The sequence below is a fragment of the Bactrocera neohumeralis genome, unplaced genomic scaffold, assembly GCF_024586455.1.
Source record: "Bactrocera neohumeralis isolate Rockhampton unplaced genomic scaffold, APGP_CSIRO_Bneo_wtdbg2-racon-allhic-juicebox.fasta_v2 cluster11, whole genome shotgun sequence".
NCBI lineage: Eukaryota > Metazoa > Arthropoda > Insecta > Diptera > Tephritidae > Bactrocera > Bactrocera neohumeralis.
The window spans coordinates 15212339-15239389 of record NW_026089624.1 but is presented as its reverse complement, the minus strand read 5'-3'; the positions used below and the strand labels follow the sequence as shown (position 1 = coordinate 15239389).

The following is a 27051-nucleotide window of genomic DNA, read 5'->3' as shown; positions in this document are numbered from 1 at the left end:
TTAGCTCCAGTCAGTGCGCGCACGCTCCGAAGTTCAGTAGCGGCGGAAGAAAATCAGTCTTATTATTTTCCGGATAAACCCTGTACATTTTCGAACTCGTCATGAATTTCTGACATTCTAGTACAAATTCACAGCGCCTCTTTAATAGGTGATACTAGTAACAAACGAAGCCTTTGCAAGGCACTTTTACTATGGAATTTGAAGAAATACGTAGATTTGATATTTTACATTGTATAAGAAAACTACTCCCAAATCAGTGACCGAATTATATTTGGCATAATCGATTGTGCGATCGTATCTGAATGCCGAAAATTCAAATCGAGTTGTAACATATTCGTTGGTTGATTGGAACTGAGATGTTATTAAAGATATTATTCGCCAAAAAGTGGCAAACTATCAATGTAATAGGCAGTCCTAGCACTTTAATAATTTCTAGGACTAAGCCTCAAAAAAGAGAAGTTAAAAGAGAATGATAATTTGAGGACACCAAGCTTTAACCCATGGATCCAACACTAATTGTGAACAACTTGCGCTTAAATATCATCAAGCATTATGATGAATTATTGTGAAGATGTCTTTGGTTGTTGTCCGACAGTTTTCTGATTCTCAATGTCTTAACAAAAAACGGATCACGTGATATTTGGATTTCCCATCCAAGCAAGAGTGTATTACACCATAGTGAGTTTGTCTACCGACAGTACTTATCAAACCGTGGACTGTCTGTCCAAACTTGCTAAGAAAAAGTCAAGAACCTCTTCGCTCACTTTAAAATAGATAAAATCAGATGATATATCCGCTCACCCCCATACGACGGTTATTTTGACAACACCTAAAAGAGCGATGACTCAATAAATACTTAATTTATATAAAATATAATACATCTAAACATAGTGAATTCCACAAGTACCTAATGGCTGCATAGGAGACCTAATAAAACTTGGACAGTGCGCTTGGCTACTACTTTAAAGTATTTCCCCGTCATTGATCTTGCAAAGTACGAAAGTAAAAAATTATCGGTTACTATTGAAACACTATTTTGACTAAAATTGTAGCTCGGAAAAATATTGGGACCAATTATGATGAACCCAGCTAAAAGTTAGTGTCACGCGATCTGAAAATCGGTCGATCCACCACTTCACAAATCAATGAAAATGATGCCAAGTTTGCATAAAGTGGAAATGAAATTTTTCGGTATCTCCGAATCTGGCCCACTTTAATAGTTTTGCTCTTTAGCTCCTATTGAACTATTTTTCTAATTTCGTGACCACTTTTCTTTAAGTGTGAACAATGAATTTTTTTGTTTATTGGCGTAGACACCACTTACGCGGTTATAGGCGAGTTTACAATAGCACGCCTTTTCACTGCTTGGCGCCATTTGGAGATTTCAAGCGAAGCCACCCGGTCTTTGTAAAAGAGATGAGGTCTTCCTCTTCCTCTGCTACCCCCGGTGGGTACTGCGTCAAATACCTCCTGAGCTAGATTGTTTTCGTTCATTTTGCTTCGAGGCATATTTAAACCCTAGCAAGCGTATTACACAATAAGTTTTTTACACCCTGAACAGTATCACGAAGTTTGTAACACCCAGAAGGATGCGTTGGAGGTCCTATAAAATAGTTAGAGTATATGTATGATCAGCATGTCTTTATATACGCCAACTAGTTCCTCAGTTATTGAGATATCGATTTGAAGGGGGCTGCTCATTGGTGGTGGAGCAGCCGATGACTGTATGGCAACTATATTTACTATATGTAGTATAAATATATGTAGTATAAAATAGACAAACTGAATGATTAAATTACAGCCCTTGCATGGAAAACTTTTTTATTTGAGAAGATATTTTCACGAAATTTGGAACAGATTATTCTCCAAGGCAACGCTATAATCTTGCATCCATTCTTTTTTATTTTTAAAGGCGCTTGGTTTTTTTTTATAAACATCGTGTGCATTCTCGTACACTGCACAATTTAAACCCATATATTTATACTTATGTTAGAACCTACTGTATGCTTATACTTTTGTTACAACCGTCTTTAAGCATGTGCGTAAGAGTGTATATTACTAATCAGGAGCTATTTTTGTATGCACAACTTTTTATTATTTTCGTGGCAGCAAATGATTGTTTAATTTTTACTTAGATCTTGTTTATCCGTGTGTGAGTTTTTTGAATTCTGTTTTGGTTTATTTGAACACCTGTATTTATTCAGTTAAACTTGTATTGATTACAATAGTCTAATAATCTAATTTACAGTTAGCTTATGACTTAAAATGCTATTATTTTATGTACTGTATCTGTATTTATGCACATACATATACATATGTATTTGAAAAGGGACAAAAAAAATTTATTCTTATTTTTAGCCGAATTTTCAGATGATTTCAGTTAATTGACGGAGTTGTTCGGTTGATGATTAATACGTAAAACTGATCCAGGTAATCCACTATGAACGCTGGAACTCGGTTGATAATCCCGCCTACTCCCCAAAACACGGTCATAACATTAAATTTCCTTCATATATGATACAGAAGGGCTTTTGTGATGGGTGTAATTTATTCAAGATGTGTTTTTTTTTGCAAAATTTCGTTTAGAAAGTAAAGAAAGAAAAGAAATTATGATGGTTGATCCGGTTGACGAATTTCGTCGCATAAAAAACTAATATTTAAATGGTAATAATTGCAAAAAAAAAATCTTTAACACTTGTATCCTTATATGCAAGATTTTGTCATATATATGTACATAAATGTAATTTTATACACACTTGTGAAATTAGGTATGTGTGCATGCATGTATCCATACACATGTTTATGCTTGGTTTTTGATTAAAAAGAGAGCACGTTTCCCCTTGAACGTATGGGGAAAAGTGGTATTAACAATGGAAAAAGAACACTTTAATGAACAGCAAATGGATAGGTGGGTTGTCTGATTAAGTAAATAACTGGGGTGCAGTTGATTCGTTGTTGGTTTCGGTTAGTTGTGTATATGCTGCAGCCTCCCCATGTATCATTACAATCCCGCCCCATTTTCTCAGCTTTTTCGTTTGAGTGCATGCTTATGTAGCCGCTTATAGAGCTAGCGTTTTAATTGGTTCGCAGTTTTATGTATTTCTACAGTAATTAGTAAATATGTATACATTGTTTGTGCGCAGTGCGCATTAGCAACAGGTAGGTTCTGACTTTTGTAAGTTTAGTTATTTCGTATGCAATATTTCCATACAATTCAAGTGTATGGCAGATGGGCTATCATCCTCCCATAAGTATGTATTTGTATGTATAACAACCGTAATTTATTATAATAATCTGTATTAAAAATGTTAATTGAAGAAATATTTTTCTGGCGTTTTATAAAAAAGTTTAAATTAAATAAACTATACATACATATATTGTTCTTTTTTTGATATTTCGTTGGGTAAAGAAAATGAAACTAGACTAGGCAATATTCAAGTAAAAGACAAAAAAAGTGTTTTATTCTTTTACTTATAAAGGATATGATTTACATAAGTCTTTCTTTATTTGTTTTTTAATAATCAACTTATATAAATTTATCAATATTTGTAATCAGGGTTGCCCTTTTCTGAATTCAAAACTCTTTCTTTGAAATAAAAAAGAAATTTTTAATTTTTCGAACAGCAAATAGATAGGAATTGAAAATTTATTTTTTTTCTAAAACAATGTCTTCTTTTATTTCTTTTTGTATTTGGAATTAAAAATTAATTGTAAATGTTAGTATGTGGTATCATTTTTGTTTTATTTTTTAAAGCAAGCATAATTGCTGTATGTAGAAAGTTATTTTGTTGTAATGAAGAACGATTTTTTTGTATAAAAATTGTTATTAACCTTTGTTTTAAAACCCCAAAGAGTAATTGATCAATGTCAAATCAAGAGACAGATATGTATACTGCTGATAAACAAAACTGTATTACCAAAAACAGTCGTTATTTATAATAGAAAAACGAAACTCGAAAGATCCGATCTGTATTCAACTTGTGTAGCAACTGATCACATTTAAGTTATTACGAAATATAATTGAGTGAAAAACATAATGCATATTTCAGGCTACAATAAATTTAATTTTAGAGATCTAAAATCGAACGATGCGATATCTGGGGAATACAGCGGGTGGGGTAGGACTTCCCATTTAATCGTTTCCAGGTGGGTTTTAACGGGTTAGGCAACGTGCGGCCTAGCGTTGTTCTGCTGCAAAATCACTTTTTCATGTCTGGCTTGGTATTGATTTCTAAATCATTCCCAGTGCATGTAGTCGCTTTGCAATAGCTTGGCGGGGGCAACGTCTCCAATTCACCATCTTCGTAGCTTTTTGGCCTTCCGTTAAAATCGAAATCCCCGTCTTTCAATCGACGAAGCAAATTACATCACGTTGCTTCACTTAGGGTTGCACCTCCGAGAACGTTTTGGAGTTCCCGATGTGCTTCAGCCGCTGATTTTTTTGACTAAAAGAAGAAAATCAACACTTTCCGCAAATTCCGATTATTTGACAAAAAAAATCAGACATATTCGAACAACCAAAAATATATGACACATAAACAAAGTCACTTATGTGGAATAGCAGTTTCTTTTTTCAAATGGCTAGGTTAAGTTTATGACGTTTTAAATAAATCAAAATCGATCACCAATAACTGCTTGAGCCATTTATTGACTAACAGCGAAAACTTAGTTGTGCAACTAATAATTTTGTTGAAATTGTTCTGTACGTTGGTTGTTGAAGTTTCACTGAGCAGGTCTTGCGAAAAAATATTATGTTTGTGTTCATTTAAAAAAACAAACTACTTAAAAAGTCGTTTATTCATTATTATCATACATTATATATTATACGAGTATTATATATTATATTTTATTAACTAGAAATAAGGGAAGCTTTTGGTAAATCAGAACTTTTCGAAAACTGGCTTACGGGGTAAGGGTAGTCAGAATATTCAAAAATCGATGAAAATTTAAAGTAATCCGACAAATAATTTTTAAACTAAATGGCCACTGACTAATAACAAATAAACCAGTTGTCTATAAAAACTGGTATATTTCGGCATATTTATATTACCCACTGTTTTTAAGACTTTTACATTACTTATAATTACTATTATTTTATTATTATTCAATACAGCATACTTTCTAAAGTGATTTAAAAAAATTGGGTAAACTTGGGTTTTCTTTCATAGATTTCGGATTGACCTTATTTACACGACACGTTATTAAAAGTCGGTTGACATAAAATGTTCTTTCATATGCATGTTTACATATGTAGGTATGTACATACATACATTTGTACATATGTGTCTTATATAAAAACTTCTACTACTAGTAGAGAGTTGCTCACATGCTACAGACAAAATTAATACAAAAATGTTAAATAAAAACATACAAAGACGATTAAGATTGTTAAGTAGACACAGGTATACATCAATAAAATGAATTATGTGGATATTCCTTTCTTGTGCATGTCGTAATTCGTGGCTAATATTTTACTTTTTCCCCTATTGTAGTATAAACAGAAAATTGTCTTTTGTGTCAGTTACCTGTGATACTTTTCTAACTACTAAATCAAATGCACACACGATTAAAAAATATAATGCTGCATACATATGTATGTACATACTCGTATAGGCAAATGCATATTTATTTATTTTCTACGAAACATCATAGAGCACCTTAAAAACTGTGAGCATTACGCACATTCAACTCCCTCAATAAAATATACTCATTTCTTTAGGTGGCTCCAAGTCACTTATATATGTTCATACATACACTTCCGTTCACTCATTTTCTCATTTACTCACTCGCTCATTTGGAACATTATTTTTACTGTTTTGTTCACCACTTTTTGTACTCTCAAAGTTGTTTTCGCTCATTACTCTCTTTGATATGCATTGTTATTTTACTCTCCTTTTGTTTCGTTTATATTGCTTTTGCGTTACCCGACAGATATTCCGGTGTCTTGTGCACTGCGTGGAGTGTAAATTGCTTGTACGGAATATATATGGCTTTTACGGTTACGGCTAGCCGACACATCATCATCAAATGCTACCAAAAAAATATTTCCACTGTTTGGAGGAATAGTAACAAATTGACGCTGCGTGGTGAAGTGTCGATTTTTTAGTTGTTGTTAGTATGTCTTAACGAGGCAAATTTCTCTCGTTTTATATTTGATAGTGCGAATATATACAAGTACAGTGCTCGCTCGCCGATGGTTAAAATATATCCACCTTTATTGTTTTAAATAAAATTAAAGTTGTGTTTTTTATAAAATAAACATAAAAAATTCATAAAAAAATTCAGTAAATAATAATGTGAAATAAAATAATAATAAAAGTTAAAAAAGTAAATATGCTTTAACCATAAATATATAAAAAGTTAAGAGTTTACGTTGAAGAATGCGCAGATAATGCCTCTGTTACTTTTTATTGTTCCAACTACTAAAATGTACGCACCAAAAGTATCTCTCAACTATTATAAACAATAAGCCAAAGCTTTACCACATTATAAGCAATATATGCATTACGGTGGTACAATGTAATACAATAAAGAAAACGCTTTGTCAGTCCCGGCTTATTATGGTTCACCGGCAAATATAATATAAGATGTGTTATGCTATTGACCTTTGATTAAAACTACCATATAAATACGCTCAGTTTGTGAGATATTAATAATTAGGCAAATGCCTCAACTACATTAAAATCAGAACTGGTAAAATCGGTAAAATGAGCAACAATAACAGAATTCAATTCAATATGAAAATGAATAAAACATATAACAAAAATATTTAAGTGACCAGTATTGTGCCAGCCGGATATTATTATTTTTTAACTCGTCTTGCGATTTTTTTACTATTTTAAAAAAATGTGAAATACTAGAAAAAAATCGTACAAGCTTACATTTCCGAAGTATTGTTTCGACGGGAATTTTACAGTTGAGTTGTGATTGCTTGTGTTACCGCGTACCGATTTCAATCACGTTTTCATTCACTTACTAAATATACAACTATTGTACCAGGTCTTAATCGTGTCAGTCAAGCAGTTGTTTTTATACTTTTAATATTATTATTTTTTTTTTATTTAGTTGGAGTGTTAATTATGCATTTATAAGTCCCTTTGTTTTTAGATATCGAAGCTGTTATTGAATGCAATTATATCATTTCTAAATCATTATGTAATTTTAAGGGAAAAAATATAAATTAAGTTACAATTTTTTTTAATAAGCTCTAATGCACTAATTATTTTACCATGTTGCATTTTGTAACAAGCTACTGATTCTGTTCTTAAATATAAATTATGTGTTTGCAGCGCCAGTTTAAAATCATTGTTTGTTGACCTGTGCAATATATATGGAAGCTTTCCCCCCTTCTGTCACCAAACAAATATGTGTTTACATATGTAAGTACATATGTACATACAGCACATATATACATTTTTATAATTTGATAGCTTATGAATGAATGTACGCGTGAATCCACATATTTAAACTTACATGCTAATTTTACTTTTCAACCCTTCTGCTATTGGAAATGAAGATTTCCTAAAGCAAACTTTTTTGCACACCGTATAAAATGAGCACATTGAAACAAAAAACAGATACAAATAAAAGTCGTTAGTTATAATCGTGAATTTCAGCTTTCAACCCTTAATAAAATGCACAATCTAAGGAAATATTTGTGCATATGCAAAACATATTTGCAGGATACACATGTGTATACATATGTATGCGCAAATATCCTACAACATTTTATATGAGTGCATATTTACTTATTTGCCAAATGGCATGTCATATTTACATCGTACTACATAATGTTGGTTGGAGTCGGGGAACAAAATTTGGTGGTTTAGCAGTAATATAAATGCAGTCGTTTTCCGCAATAAACCGCGCTTCTAAAGAGTTTCTGAAAATCGCTCAGTATACTTAAATTAATAAATTAATCGTTACGAGTTCCATCAAGAAATACGTGGTGTATGTCGGTTTGAGTGAGTTAATTACGTAAATGTCCACGGTGAATACTACCTATTTGCAACATAATCAACAATATAAAAGTAACTATGCCAAATTTGTTACTTAAAAAAATGGTTCTCGTAAATGTGTGGGAGATTTAGCTTTTGTGTCCGTGGTATGTTCTAAATAAATATGTTTCACGATGTGCTGTTTATAAAAGAAATTACCTAAAATACGTTACTGTTATCACAAAAATACTATTTAATATTTTATCTAATAAATATGGGGTTAGTAAAATAATAAATTTTGCTACAGATTTGTGCTGTGACATCAAATTAAAAACGCATAACGAAAATTTTAAATGCAAGCAATGAATTGAAAATTAGCGACGGAAACTGTGTACTTCGCATAGTTAAAGTAATACAATTTAAACTAATACATAATAATAAAAAGTATAATAAAATATCAATATATATGTATATTAAAAAAATTGTGTTCGTTTATAAATTTCACATTGAAATATACGAAATTACTCATTTTGCGGTGACAGGAAAAATTATAAAGAAATTTCAAATTGTGCTTTACGCGAAATTAAATTTGATTACTACCAAGAAAAATGATTAATTTCGAAGCCGCAATTCAATTTAGCATGCCCTGTGTTCTGACACCTCTCTCATTGGCGCTTGCTTATGTTAAATATTCATTGTGATATTTGGATGCTGATCCATGTTGAGAATTGATAGATCGCTAGTGAGTGCTTCATGTTTAATATTTATTTATAATAAATCGTGTTAAAAAAAAAATATTTTAAATTATGGCCTTTCTTTAATATTATATACACATATGATCAGCATGACGAGCAGAGTCGATTTTGCCATGTCCGTCCGTCTGTGTGCATAACTAAAAATTAGTCCTTGTAGGGGAAACTTTTCATACATATGTATGTATTATTGTCTAAAACAACGTTACAATCTCTGAACAATATTTGGATCGTATTACTATGGCATATAACTGGCATACAAGCTGGTCGATAAAAATTAAGTTAAAGATCTTTAAATACCGTTTTATGTTATAAGTTAAGCGCCTGTGAAGGGTATTATGTTTGCTTCGAAGTTAACGTTTTTTTGTTTGTTGTCTTAAAGTTGCAAGCAATTGTACATTGGAAACATTTCACACATTTATTGTATACATTCACTTAATATGGAAAACTAGTTTTCGTTTACAAAATGAATTGCAAATTTGCAAGTGCATTTCTTTTTATCTATTCAATTATCGAATGCTGCAAATGCGTAATTTGAATTACAGTACGATTCACAATTATTTAATTATCTAATTCTTTTGATGTCATAAATAGTCAGTCACAGCTGCCTGCTAACATTGTTAAAAAGACGACTGGCCCGCAAAAATTCCAATATACAATGATTCACCCAAAGCCATGTACATAAACAAGTCGAAGAGCTCACACTAAAATTTTATATGACATCGGGTAACATTGTATTATGACTGACATACATATATGTATCATAAAGTCACGGGAATCTGCATGCACACTGCTGTGCATTCCTAACAAGTTTCAGTTCAATAGCACGTGTATACTGTGCCCAAAAAATAAGGTGACATTGTATTTATTTTGAAAACTCTTTATTTATTCTTCCAAATCAATTTCATCCCCTTCAAAGTAATCCCCTTCCGATGCAATGCACTTATGCCAACGGATTTTCCAATCCTCGAAACACTGGTTGTAGTCAATTTCCGGGATGGCCTTCAGTTCCGTCTTCGCTGCGGCTTGAATCTCCTCTATCGTATAAAAACGGTGTCCCTGGAGCGGTCTTTTGTCAGGTGAATACGGTGGTTGCGGAACGATATGGGTTGAGTTTTTGGCGAAATGATCACGAATTACGAGGGCAGTATGGGATGGTGCATTATCGTGGTGTAATTGTCTTTTCACAATTCCGGCGTTTTTAGGCGAATAGCGGTACGCAAACGACGCATAACGTTCAAATAATATTCTTTGTTGCCTGTTTGACCGGTTGGAAGGAATTCATAATGCACAACACCACGATAATCGAAGAAAACAGTCAACATGACCTTGATTTTTGAGCGACTTTGGCGCGATTTTTTTGGTCTCGGCTCTCTTTTAGCACGATTTTCGCTCGATTGATCGGCTGTTTCGGGGTCGTAAGCATAGATCCAAGTCTCATCGCCAGTTATAATGCGTTTCGTGACACCCTGGTAGTCGGAAAGCATCGTTTCACACACTTCAACGCGATGCCTTTTTTCCAAAAAATTCAATGTTTTCGGTACCAGTCGAGATTTGACGCGCTTGAGGCCCAAAACATCCTTCAAAATGGTACTGGCTGAGCCTTTCGATATGACAACTTCATCAGCAAGGTCTCTAATTGTTAATCGACGGTTTTTCAACACCAAATCTTTGATTTGTTGAACGTGAGCTTCGTCGGTTGAGGTTGATGGTCGCCCTGGACGCTCTTCGTCTTCGACACGTTCACGGCCGGCTTGGAACTCACTATACCACTTGTAAACATTTTTTTTCGACATAGCCTCATCACCAACGGCTTTCTGCACCATTCTCAACGTATCCGCAGCAGAAAATTGATTCCGTAAACAAAATTTAATGCAAATTCTTTGCTTAACAAATTTAGACATCGCAAAAAACGAAAAACTCACTTTTAGCAGCTCACAAAAGGACACGTATCTCAAACGCTAATGAATGTTTTGACATGAAATTTTACATAAATGTGACCGACAGTGCTACCAACCTAAAAAAATAATTCTCCAAATCCTTTGACGCGCGCAGTTTAAATTCAATTGTCACCTTATTTTTTGGGCACATGTATATGTATATGAATGTACACACAGTGTCTCACATAATTAATTAAACTTTCTTGAATTTGTACTCTATTTAAAAAATTTACTTTTATACCTGGAGCAGAGCATATTAAGTTAACCCAGAAGTTTGCAACACCCAGAAAAAAATGTCGGAAACTTTATGAAATATAGGGTTTTCCAATAGGAATAATATGTTTTCTAAGTGTCGTTTCGGCCGTTTTTAATATGTCATGATCTGTATTATTTTATTGTATTTAGTAATGTTTACAATTTCGTCGTGAAAAGGTGGAACAACGTTTCCAAATTATTCAATTTTACTATAAACATAATAATAAATAATTAAGAAAATCATTTTCTCCGATGAGGTTCACTTTCATTCCACAAATTATTCATGAACAACCACTATATTCACCTAAATTGACAGTTTGGTGTGGTTTTGGCCTGGTGGAATCTTCTTCTTCTTAATTGGCGTAGACACCGCTTACGCGATTATAGCCGAGTTAACAACAGCGCGCCAGTCGTTTCTCCTTTTCGCTACGTGACGCCAATTGGATATTCCAAGCGAAGCCAGGTCCTTCTCCACCTGGTCCTTCCAACAGAGTGGAGGTCTTCCTCTTCCTCTGCTTCCCCCGGCGGGTACGGCGTCGAATACTTTCAGAGCTGGAGTGTTTTCGTCCATTCGGACAACATGACCTATTCAACGTAGCCGCTGTCTTTAAATTCGCTGAACTATGTCAATGTCGTCGTATATCTCGTACAGCTTATCGTTCCATCGAATGCGATATTCGCCGTGGCTAACGCGAAAAGGACCATAAATCTTTCGCAGAACTTTTCTCTCGAAAACTCGCAACGTCGACTCATCAGTTGTTGACATCGTCCAAGCCTCTGCACCATATAGCAGGACGGGAATTATGAGCGACTTATAGAGTTTAGCTTTTGTTCGTCGAGAGAGGACTTTACTTTTCAATTGCCTACTCAGTCCGAAGTAGCACCTGTTGGCAAGAGCAATCCTGCGTTGGATTTCCAGGCTGACATTGTTGGTGGTGTTAATACTGGTTCCTAAATAGACGAAATTATCTACAACTTCAAAGTTATGACTGTCAACAGTGACGTGAGTGCCAAGTCGCGAGTGCGACGACTGTTTGTTTGATGACAGGAGATATTTCGTCTTGCCCTCGTTCACTGCCAGACCCATTTGTTTTGCTTCCTTGTCTAGTCTGGAGAAAGCAGAACTAACGGCGCGGGTGTTAAGGCCGATGATATCAATATCATCAGCATACACCAGCAGCTGTACACTCTTATAAAAGATGGTACCTTCTCTGCTAAGTTCTGCAGCTCGAACTATTTTCTCCAGAAGCAGGTTGAAAAAGTCACACGATAGGGAATCGCCTTGTCTGAAACCTCGTTTGGTATCGAACGGCTCGGAGAGGTCCTTCCCGATTCTGACGGAGCTCTTCGTGTTGCTCAACGTCAGTTTACACAGCCGTATTAGTTTTGCGGGGATACCAAATTCAGACATCGCGGCATAGAGGCAGTTCCTTTTCGTGCTGTCGAAAGCAGCTTTGAAATCGACGAAGAGGTGGTGTGTGTCGATTCTCCTTTCACGGGTCTTTTCCAAGATTTGGCGCATGGTGAATATCTGGTCGGTTGTTGATTTGCCAGGTCTAAAGCCACACTGATAAGGTCCAATCAGTTTGTTGACGGTGGGCTTTAATCTTTCACACAATACGCTCGATAGAACCTTATATGCGATGTTGAGGAGGCTAATCCCACGGTAGTTGGCGCAGATTGTGGGGTCTCCTTTTTTATGGATTGGGCATAGCACACTTAAATTCCAATCGTTGGGCATGCTTTCGTCCGACCATATTTTACAAAGAAGCTGATGCATGCTCCTTATCAGTTCTTCGCCGCCGTGTTTGAATAGCTCGGCCGGCAATCCGTCGGCTCCTGCCGCTTTGTTGTTCTTCAGGCGGGCAATTGCTATTCGAACTTCTTCATGGTCGGGTAATGGAACGTCTGCTCCATCGTCATCGATTGGGGAATCGGGTTCTCCTTCTCCTGGTGTTGTGCGTTCACTGCCATTCAGCAGGCTGGAGAAGTGTTCCCTCCATATTTTAAGTATGCTCTGGGCATCGGTCACTAGATCACCTTTGGGGGTTCTACAAGAGTATGCTCCGGCCTTGAAACCTTCTGTAAGCCGCCGCATTTTTTCGTAGAATTTTCGAGCATTACCCCTGTCGGCCAGCTTATCAAGCTCTTCATACTCACGCATTTCGGCCTCTTTCTTTTTCTGTCTGCAGATGCGTCTCGCTTCCCTCTTCAATTCTCGGTATCTATCCCATCCCGCACGTGTTGTGGTCAATCGTAACGTTGCGAGCTAGGAAGTCTGTTTTCTCTCCGCTGCGACACGGCATTCCTCGTCGTACTAGCTGTTCTTTTCCATTTTCCGCAAACCGATGGTTTCGGTTGCAGCTGTACGTAAGGAGTTTGAAATGCCGTCCCACAGTTCCCTTATACCGAGTTGTTGATGAGTGCTCTCAGAGAGCAGGAGTGCATGCCGAGTAGAAAAACGTTTGGCAGTCTGTTGTGATTGCAGCTTTTCGACGTCGAACCTTCCTTGTGTTTGTTGGCGTGCGTTTTTTGCTGCACAGAGGCGGGTGCGAATCTTGGCTGCAACAAGATAGTGGTCCGAGTCGATGTTAGGACCTCGCAGCGCACGCACATCTAAAACACTGGAGACGTGTCTTCCGTCTATCACAACATGATCGATCTGGTTGGTAGTTTTTCGATCCGGAGACAGCCAGGTAGCTTGATGAATTTTTTTGTGCTGGAATCTAGTACTACAGATAACCATATTTCGGGCCCCGGCGAAGTCGATCAGCCTCAACCCATTTGGGGATGTTTCCTCGTGGAGGCTGAATTTACCGACCGTAGTGCCAAAGATACCTTCTTTGATCACCATGGCGTTAAAGTCGCCAAGCACGATTTTGACATCGTGGCGGGGGCATCTCTCATAAGTGCGTTCCAAGCACTCATAAAAGGCATCTTTGGTCACATCGTCCTTCTCATCCGTCGGAGCGTGGGCGCAGATCAGCGATATGTTGAAGAACCTCGCTTTGATGCGGATTGTGGCTAGACGTTCATTCACCGGAGTGAATGATAGTACTCTCGGCGACGGAGTCTCCCTCCCACCACGAATCCCACACCAAACTTGCGCTCCTTTATATGGCCACTGTAGTAAATGTCACAAGGACCTACTCGTCTCTGTCCTTGTCCCGTCCATCGCATTTCTTGGACGGCGGTGATGTCAGCCTTTATTTTCACGAGGACATTTACCAGCTGGGCAGCGGCACCTTCCCAATTAAGGGACCGGACATTCCAGGTGCATGCCCTGATATCGTTATCCTTATTTCGTTTGCCATGGTCGTCATCAAAAGAGGGGTTTCTCATCCGAGGCTGTTTGTCGCTTTTCATTGGGATAGGCTTTTTACGTGGCGGGTCCCAAACCCAGCGCACAACCCTTGTAGGGAATGTTTCGCCTTCTCACTTTAGCTCGCCTTCGAACGGATGTCCCAGAGGATACTTGGTCAAAGACCGGAAGTCGTGAGCTGCTTGAGTCATATGTAAAAGAATCGTTTCTGGCCACTCCCAAGTGAATGGCGATCAGAGAACTTTCCTCACTTGCGTGAACTTCTACACATGACCCCATCCTCCTGGAATCATCGGTTCGAAATGAAGGTGGTGACGCCGTTACTGTCAATGTCCTATTTATGTATAAATGATCAGTGTGGAGTCCTGAGTCTATTTACACTTATCTGTCTGTTTGTGTATACGCGAACTAGTCCGTCAGTTATTGGGATATTGTTCTGAAATTGTACACACATCCCTTATTCTCTTCTCTCTAAAACATATTGACAATATATTTTCGTTAACGTTTTTTTTAATTACTGTATGTTTATAAAACAAACATTTTTCTTCATTTTAAAATCATAACAACTTAAAATTTTTGTTATCATTTAAACTAAAAATAACAAAATGTAAAAAACTTAATATTAAACGTTCTTTATTCGACCATGTTAAGCTAATATCTAAATATTTGACAAATAAATCACACTTAGCTTATTTCATATTTTCGCTTAAAAACGAATTGGCAATGCGGGAAAGAATAGTCAGCTGATATTAATTTTATTATGAAATGTCTGCCTTGGAGAAAAGGTTAGTTTGAATTCTTAAATTGATTAACGGAATGTTGCACAAATGTATTTATTTTGTTCACGTGAAGTCTAGAATACAAAACACAATTGTTCATATTTGTTTTAATTCTAACTCAATACCCATTCACAAAAATCAGTAATTTTAGCTTGTTTCACATTAAATATAATCCACATTTTAACGTCTTGAGCTTTCTTTAGATAACCATTTGTCCATCGTATTATCTATGAATACAAAAATTTCGACTTCCATAAACTTAGGCATTATTCAATTTAGTTAGCGTCAGAAAAAATTATAAAATGAATACTTCAACAAAGATATACATTAGGGTGTGTCATTCTGAGGCAACCTTTTTTTTCAACTGAAAAACAGGCTGAAAACTTTCGAAAATGTGAAAAAGAAAGTCACTCAAAAGATGAGCTCTTAATATTAATATTAAGAGGTGCCTATTTAAAATTTTCTGTTTTCCATATAAATTACATGGAAAAAATTCATTTTTTTTTGTGGTGGTTATTGTGCGGAGGTTATTATATGTGCACGCGATGGCTGCCAGTAGGGGTAATAAACTCGATTCCGATTCTACTGGAAATCAACACGACCGAAGTGGCTAAATTTAACATATATTTAGCTGATGTGGAAAATGTTAACTGGAGGATCGGAATTCATTATACTAGAGATATGAGGTCTAAACCAAGGTATAGATGAATTATGTACATTCTTACTCAGCGCTAAATAATTTTGGGCACAACAATACATGGTTATTAATAAAACACGCCCGCTCATTGTCATAGAGATTACTCAAATATGAGACGATATATGCGGTGCAAAGTCATCCGAAAGTTCAAAAATCTTAATATTAGGTATATGGATGCTGAGGGAAGCATTCACCCTATTGTGCTCCTTTTTAACATTATTTTTCTTCTTTACTGTCGTAGACACCGCTTACGCGGTTATAGCCGAGGTAACAACAGCGTGCCAGTCGTTTCTTTTTTTCGCAAGGTGGCACCAATTCGAGATTCCAAGCGAAGCCAGGTTTTTCTTCACCTTGCTGCTTTCAGATCTGGACTTTTTTCATCCATTCGGACAACAGGAAGTAGCCCGCTTAGCCGCGGTCTTTAATTCGCTGAACTATGTCATTGTCGTCATATCTCATACAGCTCATCGTTCGATCGAATGCGATATTTACCGTGACCAATGCGCAAAAGACCATAAATCTATCACAGAACATTTCTCTCGAAAACTCGCAACGTCGACTCTCAGATATTGTCATCGTCTATGCTTCTGCACCATATATCAGGACGGGAATAATGAGTGACTTATAGAGTTTGGTTTTAGTTGGTCGAGAGAGGACTTTACTTCTTAATTGCTTACTCAGTCCGAAGTAGCACCTGTTGGCAAGAGTTATTCTGCGTTGGATTTCAAAGCTTACATTGTTGCTGGTATTGACGCTATTTCCTAGATAGACGAAATTATCTACGACTTCAAAGTTATGGCTGTCAACAGTGACTTCAGAGCCAACTCGCGAGAGCGACAGCTGTTTATTTGATGACAAGAGATATTTCGTTTTGCCTTCGTTTACTGCCAGACCCAATTGATTTGCTTCCTTGTTCAGTCTGCAGAAAGCATAACTAACGCTGCGGGTGTTGCACTCGATGATATCAATATCATCGGCATACGCCAGCAGCTATACACTCTTATAAAAGATTATAGCTGCTCGATTAAGTTCTGCAGCTCGAATTATTTTCTCCAGCAGCAGATTCCCTTGTCTGAAACCTCGTTTGGTATCGAACGGCTCGGAGAGGTCCTTTCCAATCATGACGGAGCTTTGGTATTGCTCAACGTGAGTTTACAGAGCTGTGTTAGTTTGGCGGGAATACCAAATTCAGCGATCATGGCATAGATGCAGCTCCTTAGCGTGCTATCGAAAGCAGCTTTGAAATCGACGAAGAGATGGTGTGTGTCGATTCTCTTTTCACGCGTCTTTTCAAAGCCTTAGCGCATGGTGAATATCTGGTCAGTTGTAGGTTTTCCAGGCTTAAAGCCACACTGATAAGGTCCAATCAGTTTGGTGACGGCCGACCATAATCCACATATTCGTTACCTAAGGGCTTAAACAATTTTGGTTTGATTTGGATAATATTTGCTCATAAGGTGGTAGATTGCAAAGGCACCATTCGGGAAAAGTTTTGTCTCGCTACATTAATTGGTGCTTTATTTATGTACTGAAATGCGAAACGATCAGTTGTAAATCAAAATTGTGTTACATGTGAAGTAGACGTGATTGTAGACCGATTTCTTCCATTTTCAGTAGTAGTAATTGTAGAAGAATGTTATGTACCGAGTTTGGTAGAAAGTGGTTAAGCATTCCCGAGATATGTGATTTCTATAAAGTCTATAAAGCATACGATTTGTTAGAAAAACAAAGTTATAAATTTAAATTTGTGTGCTATGGAAAGTAATCGTTGCCGATTTCGCCCATTTTCGTACTGTGATACACATATGAGAAGAATGCTACCTACTAAACTTTGCTGAGATATGTTATTTCAGCAAACAGTGGACCGTCCCACGCCCATCGTCCAAGTTTCACACCGGCTCTCATAAAGTCTTCTCATACCATCACGGAGGTAAAATTGAATGTCTCTGGTGTAATTAGTTATTGATTTATAGCGTTTTTAGTGGTTATAACAGTACCATTTTATGGGGAATGGCCGGGATTAACTTTCGATTTATTCCATTATCACACTGTAGGTAGGAGTTCTTTTAGTATTTACGCTGAGCAAATTTGGTTATTCTAGTTTTAACAGTTTTGGAGCTACGTACATTAAATTTCTTAGAGGGCCCCGCCCACTTTTTCAAAAATACTTGCTCACAGGTCCCCCTTGCTGCTGCGATCCCCTATGTCAAATTATAGTTTTATACCTTAACTTAGTTATGGCCTTTTATAGGTTTTCGGTAAATGGCGTTTTGTGAGCGTGGAAATGGTCCGATTACGCCCATCTACGAACTTGTTATTTTTTTCTTCTCAGGAACCTGCATACCAAGTTTCATCAATATACATATCTAAATTTTTTCTTAAGTGACGCTTGCACGGACGGATGGACAGAGAGATATTTTCACTTTTCTCGTCATCCTGACGTCATTTATATATTTACAACCCTATATCTATGGCGATTAATTTTAGGTGATATGTACAACCGTCAGGTGAACTAAACTACAAGCAACAGATTGCAAGAGTATAAAAATTCATAACTCGCTTCCAACTACCTGAAAAAAAAATTTTGTTTAAGGATTTTGAAGAAAATTGAATGCTCTACAAAAAAAGATCAACTACAATTTTTTCGTAAGCCTAATAATCGTTTAAAAGATATTAACGCTTAAATTTAGACTATTTTAAGGCAAATTGGTTTGTGGTTTGAATCGATTAATCAATGCACATGATTTATGTCTAGTAATTTGAGTTTAAAAGTATAAAAGTAACACATATAGAAATGTTCTGTTCAATATTTCTTTCGTTTTGGTAACTTACGTTCCGAATTTTTTTCCATAGCATAGTAATATACATATCTTTATTTATAGTAAATTAATGAATGAACAAATAATTTGATATGATGTTTATAAAAGTAATTTTGAATGAATTATTTTATATGTCCAAGCTGAGCAGTTTAGGAACTTAACTCATTTCTGCGATTTATATGTTTGTCATTCTTCCTACGCATTAGCAGATACATAGAGGCAAACTACTTATGTTAAGTTATGTACATGCTTGTTGTTTGTATCCTGCAGTGTGGAGCTCCTATAAGTAAAGACAAATCATGTTTGAGCTTAATTAAAAAAAAAAAAAATTAAATAATTCTTCTTTACCGGCGTTGACACCGTATACGCGATTATAGCCGAGTTAACAACAGCGCGCCAGTCGTTTCTTCTTTTCACTACGTGGCGCCAATTGGATATTCCAAGCGAAGCCAGGTTCTTCTCCACCTGGCCTTTCCAACGTAGTGGAGGTCCTCTTCTTCCTATGCTTCGTACTGCGTCGAATACTTTCAGAGCTGGAGTGTTTTCGTTCATTCGGACAACATGACCAAGCCAGCGTAGCCGCTGTCTTTTATTTCACTGAATGCGCTATTCGCCGTAGCCAACGCGCAAAGGACCATAAATATTTCGCATAACCTTTCTCTCGAAAACTCGCAACGCCGACTCATCAGTTGTTGTCATCGTCCCTGTCTTTGCACCATATAGCAAGACAGAAATAATGAGTGACTTATAGAGTTTTGCTTTTGTTCGTCGAGAGAAGACTTTGTTTCTCAATTGCCTACTCAGTCCGAAGTAGCACTTGTTGGCAAGAGTTATTCTGCGTTGGATTTCCAGACTGACATTGTTGGTGGTGTTTATAGTGGTTCCAAGATGAACGAAATTATCTACGACTTCAAAGTTATGACTGTCAAGTCGCGAGTGCGACGACTGTTTGTTTGATTACAGGAGATATTTCGTCTTGCTCTCGTTTACTGCCAGACCCATTTGCTGTGCTTCCTTGTCCAGTCTGGAGAAAGCAAAACTAACGGCGCGGGTGTTGCACTCGATGACATCAATATCATCGACATACGCCAGCAGCTGTACACTCTTATAAAAGATTGTAGCTTCTCGATTAAGTTCTACAGCTCGAATTATTGTCTCCAGTAGCAGATTGAAGAATTCGCATAATAGGGAGTCGTTCTGTCTGAAACCTCGTTTGGTATCGAACGGCTCGGAGAGGTCCTTCCCGATCCTGACGGAGCTTTTGGTGTTTCTCAACGTCAGTTTGCACAACCGTATTAGCTTTGCGAGGATACCAAATTCACACATCGCGGCAGAAAAGCAACTCCTTTTCATGCTGTCGAAAGCAGCTTTGAAAGCGACGAAGAGGTGGTGTGTGTCAATTCTCTTTTCACGGTATTTTCCAAGATGTGGCGCATGGTGAATATCTGGTCGGTTGTTGATTTTCCAGGTCTAAAGCCACACTAATAACGTCCAATCAGTTTGTTGACGGTGGACCTTAATCTTTCACATAATATGCTCGATAGAACCTTATTTGCGATATTTAGGAGGCTTGTCCTTCGGTAGTTGGCGCTGATTGTGGGGCTCCCGTTTTGTGGAGTGGGCAGAGCACACTGAAATGCTCCTTATCAGTTCTTCACCGCCGTGGTTGAACAGCTCGGCCGGCAATCCATCGGCCCCGCCACTTTGTTGTTCTTCAGGGTAAAACAAATTAAATAACTACTTTCAAATAAATTTTTGAAGAGAAAACTCCTATAGCAATTATTTTTACAATTGCTACTTAAAATTGTGCAAATTTCCCTGAAACTCATAAAAGTGCAGTTCCCCTATTCTCTTGTTCTATGGACGAATTTGTGCATACTATATAAGCTAAGACATGCCATATTTGAGCTTTGTTTATTGATACCATTGGTCAACAATTTTGTAATGTTTTTTTGTCACATGAAAATTTATATCAAATTTTGAATATACAAGGCCACCAAATAATAAAATATCTGTGAAAAAAAATGTACACATCATGTTTTCTTGTGACATCAAAACATATATTTTCGTAAAAAGTACAAAATTCAGCCACACTTACAGAATTATTTCCTAATATCTAATAGATACTTAAGATTTTCTTGAATATTTGGCTTCCGGTAGGTCCCTTTTAAGTATCCAACAATGGTCTGCTAGCAGTCCTGTACTCTATTTCCCTTGATAACGCTTCCCCATTAAGGAAATGTCTTGATGGAACCTCTCACCTTGTTCGTCACTCACGGCACCCAAATTTGCCGGAAAGAAATTCAGATGAGAGTCCAGCATATGTATTTTCAAGGACATATTACACCACAAAGCTTTAAATGATATCATAAGTTCATTTATTTAATCTTTGTAATTTTCCGCTTCATGGTTGCCTAGAAAATTTTGAACAACATTCACAGAACATTTCCAGGCGAGGTTTTTCTGATCATTCAGTTTTTCTTCAAAGCTCTTATTTAGAGTGCCGGCTTTGCGGTCATTCAAACTGATTTTGTGGACTTTTTTGATGTTTTCGTCGGTAACAACGGGCGTCCACTGCGTTCAATGTCTTCGGTGCTTATTTCACCACGTCACATAGGAGCATTTACCCTCAAAAACCGGACAAAATTGAAAATTACAAACTTCAGGGATGGTACTCAAAATTGTTTTTTTTTTTTTGTACCTTAATAACCGTTCTACAATGAACCGATTAAATGAATGACCTTCAGGCCGCTATATTGCCACACAAATAGTCGAAACCTAGACTTCGTTCAGAACACACGTGCTTATTCGCGAAACTCTCCATTGTTCTCGAAATTGCAAGTGGTTTTTTTTATTGCGTGAACGGAATTCTTGAAAATATTTTTTGTGGATTAAGGATAACATGGTACATATGTATTTAATATTAATGATATAAAAATTAATTTAGTTAATGTATTATTATGTTTTTTTTTTCGGGAAAACAATGAATCATTAAAAAAACTAATTTTTTTTTTTAATTTTTTAGAAATTAGTGTGTTTGTTATTTTTCCTAGTAAACTACAGGGCTTCTACTTAACATATAAGCTTAAACATTTTCCCCGTCTTTCCCCCCCCTTTAAAAAAAGCGCGTTGAAAAAAGTTGGTCAGTTGCATAAAATGAGTAGGTACTGATTTATTTATTTTTTTTTTAATTAAATACTGAAATGCTGCTTAATTATTCTATACGGGTGGTATATAGATGGTATGAGGGGGCTCTATCGGAGCCGGTGTGGAAATTGGACAATGGGCGTGGCACCGCCCACTTTCTGGCGACCCGACAGACCGATTTCGACAAAATTTGGAACGTAACATTCTTTTCATATTCCTATGTCACTCTGTGAAAATGAGCGGAATCAGACTACAAACACGCCTACTTCCCATATAACACAATTTAAAATTGCATTTGATTCTTTCACTTTCCAGTACACAAATAAAGAATTAATTAATATAACGGAATACAATTTTGTGGTAATAATTCCCTTAAAGTAAGCCACCTTTTGACCAATAATTGTCTATATCCAACCAAAACTATTCAAGCCCCTAGGTACCGAGTATGTGAACCCGATACCATTAGTTGACTTTTGACCGAAAATATCGTTCATTGTGTGAGATATGAAATTGAAATTCACACAGAATCCTTTTCTGACAATAGTATTTCATTGTGTCAAAAATGGGTTGAATCGGGTCAATACTTTTCTGAGCCTCCATATACCTAATATAAAGATTTTAAAACTTCTAGGTCACTTTATGTTGGATATATCCGCCAATATTTGAGTCAAGTCTCAATGAAAATTGCAGAACATATTTTATTCAGAACAGTGTATCTTTGCGCCTAAAATAGATACAATTGCGCAAAAACTTGACCCCTCCAACACAACCCCCCCACCTATATAACTATTACCAAGATTTTCGGACATCCACTTGACCTTGTTTCACATGATTGCTGAATGTATGTAAGGTACCAAAATGAAACCGAGGGAACATTTTTTTGAGTATGTGGCATATTTGTAGTATGTGGGATGAGCAAAAATAGATAAAATCTGGTCGGCACTACCCCCTTCTAAAATATATTCAATTTAAATGTTCGGTTGCACCCGAACTTAGTCTTTCCTTACTTGTTTTATTTTAATATATTGCATTATTATATTTAATCATACATTTTTATTAATTTTCATTCATAAAATCACTTTAAATAATTTTGTCCGGTTTTTGAGACTAAATGCTCCTATGTGCACGTCTAAACTTAGCATACGAATCATTAATGATTGATTTTCCTGGGGCAGTGTCCGAAAACTCGTCATCAAGCCAATTTTTTTCCTCAGCTACAGTTTTTCCGTTTAATATTTTATCAACACGCGAAATTCCTTTTTAATTATTTTTTCAATTAATAACAAAATTTACTACACTCAAAATGATACAATTCACAAACTAAGGATAGCTGTCAATTAATAACAAAATTTACTACACTCAAAATGATACAATTCACAAACTAAGGATAGCTGTCAATTCACGCGCTTTTTGAAGGATTGGGCAACCAAAAATCATAGTGATTTAATCTATGTGTCGGGCCGGTTGACTTGTTAAACTTATAGTCTTCTAGGCAAAGTTGTTATGAATGATCTGTAGAATATATCTTGTATACGCGATTTTTTCGTTTTTTTGAATCCCTGTAAATCAATCCGCTCAAATGTGTGCACACACGTAACTATAGTTCATTCTCATCTACAATCCAATCGCAAAAGTGTCCTCCAACCATTGTACTACATGGGTATGCTCTTGCAATCATTAAAATTTCTATTTGTATGCATCACGTACCTACTAGAATTTCTATGTCCTGACACACATATATACATATATAAATATTCATATACATATATACCTATATAATTACATGTGCGTTGTTGTTACCTGAAATGTTTTACTTGTAAAGGTAATTACCGATGATTACTACGGTAACTGGTTGTTTATAGCAACCTGTTTTCTATACGAAGGTATCACCTGTGGTCAAATATACAATTTTTATTTTTCATTATTTCGTTTAATTTTTCAATTCAGTCATGTTTATGTACATATATTTTTTTTGTGTTTATAGCAACATGTAAGACCAATAGCATGTGAAGGATACACACATTGCCTGCGGTATTGAGTACTCTATTTTTAATGTATTGTGCTTTCAAATAATGAAATTTGCTGGTGTTACACACACTCATTTATTTGTTTTAATTCTCCTTTTCTTCAGCATCTTATGTCAGGCAAGTTCCTCGGTTGTTGGGTACTTCCTGCATTGTTTCAAATAATAATTTGCTTCTAATGTATACATTACCGAATACGATCTTTGCCGGCGTTGGGCAGCTTTTAACATTTTTGTTTTATACATGATTTCGTCGAAATGGTGGCGTTTCAAATATCATTTGGCCATAGAATTGATTTTTGGTCAAATAATCGGTCACAATGATGTCCTTCGAATGTTGGATTCTGAGCAATTTTTAGTCTTCCGTCAATTTGTGCGGAACAAACCGTGCACACACTTTTCGTAAGCCCAAATGTTCGGTCAAAATGCGATAAATCGATGTTTTGGATGTTTCCATTTCCATGAATATCAATGATGATTTCGGCTGGTTTTTGATGAATTCACGGACAGTTTCGATGGAATTTCCGGAAATCACGGATTTTAATTGGCCCACATGTTGATCGTCATTTATAACCTCACAACCACTTTGAAAACGTTGAAACCACTAATGCGCTCTGCTACGGGATAGGCAATCATCGCCATAGACTTATTTCATCAATTGAAACGTTTCGGTAAAAGTTTTACTAATTTAAAAACAAACTTAATGTTGGCTTTTTGTTCGAAGTTCATTTTCGCATCGATAACACAAACATACTGACACTTAAAACGCAATAACTTCACTTCCAATCAATGAAATGTCATGAAATTCCCACTGAACAATCGACAAAGACAGCAGCTTCTAACGTACCAGTCGACATATAGATGGCGCCACCAGGTGGCACTAAATTCAAAAAGTCCTGTTTACTTTGGAATGCTCCTTGTATAAGGAGTAACGTCAACCGTATGTTTGAAAGTTCCGATGTTATTTATATAGGGGCTAGGGCAAGCTTTCACATAACTTAGACATAAATATGCTTCGTTAGGAAAAAAATTCATCAATAAATAAGATAATTCACATATTGGTTATTTTAACACGAGGAAACGAATAAATGTCTTAAATGCACTTTTAGAGCAAAACTCAAATAATAAAATTATTTATAATGACATGTATGTATGTATAATAATTGTATGTCGTTTATATAAACACGTACATATACATATGTACGTATGCATTTGTAGGGTGCTTCAAAAAAAATTTTGAAAAGTGAACTTTCTGAATATGTGATGGTTATTTTTGAGAAACGAAAATTAGTTGGTGAAATTTTAGTTTGAATGAAAAAACGAAAATTCCTATGTAAAATGTATGGGAACCTAAAACAAAAATAGCGACCCATTAGAATTAAGCTAGAGCGCCTGACTTGAGGGAGGTTTTTTTGTTTGTCAATCACTAACATTTGAGGGGGTAAGAGTTGAAAAAAAAATTAAAAAAAAATTTTTTGAAGCACCCTAGTAATATGTATGTATAAAATGTACATTTTCTGATATACTTGACTGTGTATTTCCGTAAAATAAAACAATGCAATGAAATAAAACAATATCTATTTGTTATGAAATCAATTAATTTCTTTATGTTTTGTTCAAAACAGGACACTGTTATAGAAGTTTTAGTTTTTGTTTTTCTATTTTTATTTTTTTTTTTTGTTCGAAATGGAGATCTCGGTTTTCGACCAAATCCTGCATCTTATTTTGTATGTTTGCGTGGAACTTCGCCTTTTCTTCTGCCTTTTTTCTTTTTAGTTCGATTTTCTGTTCAAAATATCGTTCTCTAGCGCTTTTCCTATAAAGGGGATATGTACGAGTAATAGCATTTGCTGCGTTCGGCACTTGTGGATATACTTCAGTTGGTGTGCACATGCTACGATTTAGTGCCGACCAGCTCTACATAGAAGTACTTGGCATATCGTCGAGTATTGGTTTAAAATCAGTTGACTCTGTTAACAACTGATTTACTGTTTAAAAATATGAAAAAGGGAATTCAATATAAGCATTACGTAATAAAAATTAAATTTGAACTAACCACTTGACTGAATCAATGACTCTAGAGGATCTTTCCAAACATCCTAAATGTGGTTGTTGGACCCCAAGCAACTTTCGCCAAAATTACATCCATTTCCGGCATATATGGTATTGTGCACGGAGAAGTTCCAGCCTGCTTCTCACTATCTTTAGCTGTTTCATACGCCTTCAAAAGTGTTTGCATTTTTGCTAGAAGGTTGAATCCTGTGGACACAAATGTAACAAATATTTACACTTTAACCTGAAAACTAACCGTAAATCCTTGAAATATCATGTCCTCCTAGACGTTTTCAAATGCGAACTTTTTCTTTCGCGCATTCAGGAACTCATCCCTTCTCTCGCTGTGACACTTCAGGAACAGGAGTGTCTCGCCCTTTGTCCAAACTTTAGTTTGTGAAAAGTCTGTTTTCAAATTTAAAAATTCAAATTTACCTTTTCTCCATGTCAAACATTCCGTTGAAATAAATCGAATGTCAGCTGATTGTTGTTGCCAGCGTTGCCAACATAATTCATATTTAATCGAAAATATGAATTAAACTAAGAGCTTTTTATTTGTCAACGCTATTAGCATGTGATATATATATATAAGATATATTTTTACATACATAAAACCTATTAGACAGCGGGACTACGCCCACTTTTTTTTACAAATTTCCCAACCACAAGTGCCCCTAATTATTGCAATTCACTGTGCCAAATAATAGTTTTGTATCTTAATTTTTCCTTAGTTTGCAATTTATAAGTTTTCGATTGATGACGTGTTGTGGGCGTAGTAGTGGTCCGATTACGCCCATCTACGAACATGTCCTCACATTTTTGCGAGGAAACACGTATACTAAGTTTCATTACAATATCTAAATTTTTACTGACGGACAGACACACAGTCACCAGCCATTGTATAAACCTTCAACGAACAAAAGAGTCAGCTGATTTCCAAGAACTGTATACAGCTGAAATCACCAGAACAAAATCTGCCTGTTTTGAGCACAGAATAATGGAAAGCATTATTGAAAGCTTTTAAGACTGTTTGCGAAACAACAGGGAAACACACTCTTACAGATTTGAGGCATTTGGAACACCCAAAATTAAACGTCGGAGACCATAAAAAAATAAATGACCATCATGACGAGTTGAGTCGATTTAGACATGTTCGCCTTTCTGTCCGTGTGTGTTTTTTTAATACGCGAAGTAGTCCTTCAGTTTATGTATCGATCTAATATTTTGCACGCATTTTTTTTTGCAAACTGCTGGCTAATACGCGTAAAAAGTTAAAACCTATGCTCAAAAACACTGTAATGGCAGCAATTGCTCTGTAGCGTCTCGGT

General features: G+C 36.1%; 1 protein-coding gene across 14 annotated transcripts in view; it reads left to right on the top strand.

Moving 5' to 3' along the window:
• Window positions 1-5957: 5957 nt before the first annotated feature.
• Window positions 5958-27051, top strand: part of LOC126766083 (zinc finger protein 2) — a 366591-nt gene continuing 345497 nt past the window's right edge. For 3 of the 14 annotated variants that reach the window (XR_007668700.1, XM_050483803.1, XM_050483807.1), the window contains exon 1: window positions 5966-6327. The gene's annotated coding sequence lies outside the window, so the exon portion shown is untranslated. The other 11 variants (XM_050483805.1, XM_050483804.1, XM_050483799.1 and 8 more) reach the window with 7 other exon arrangements.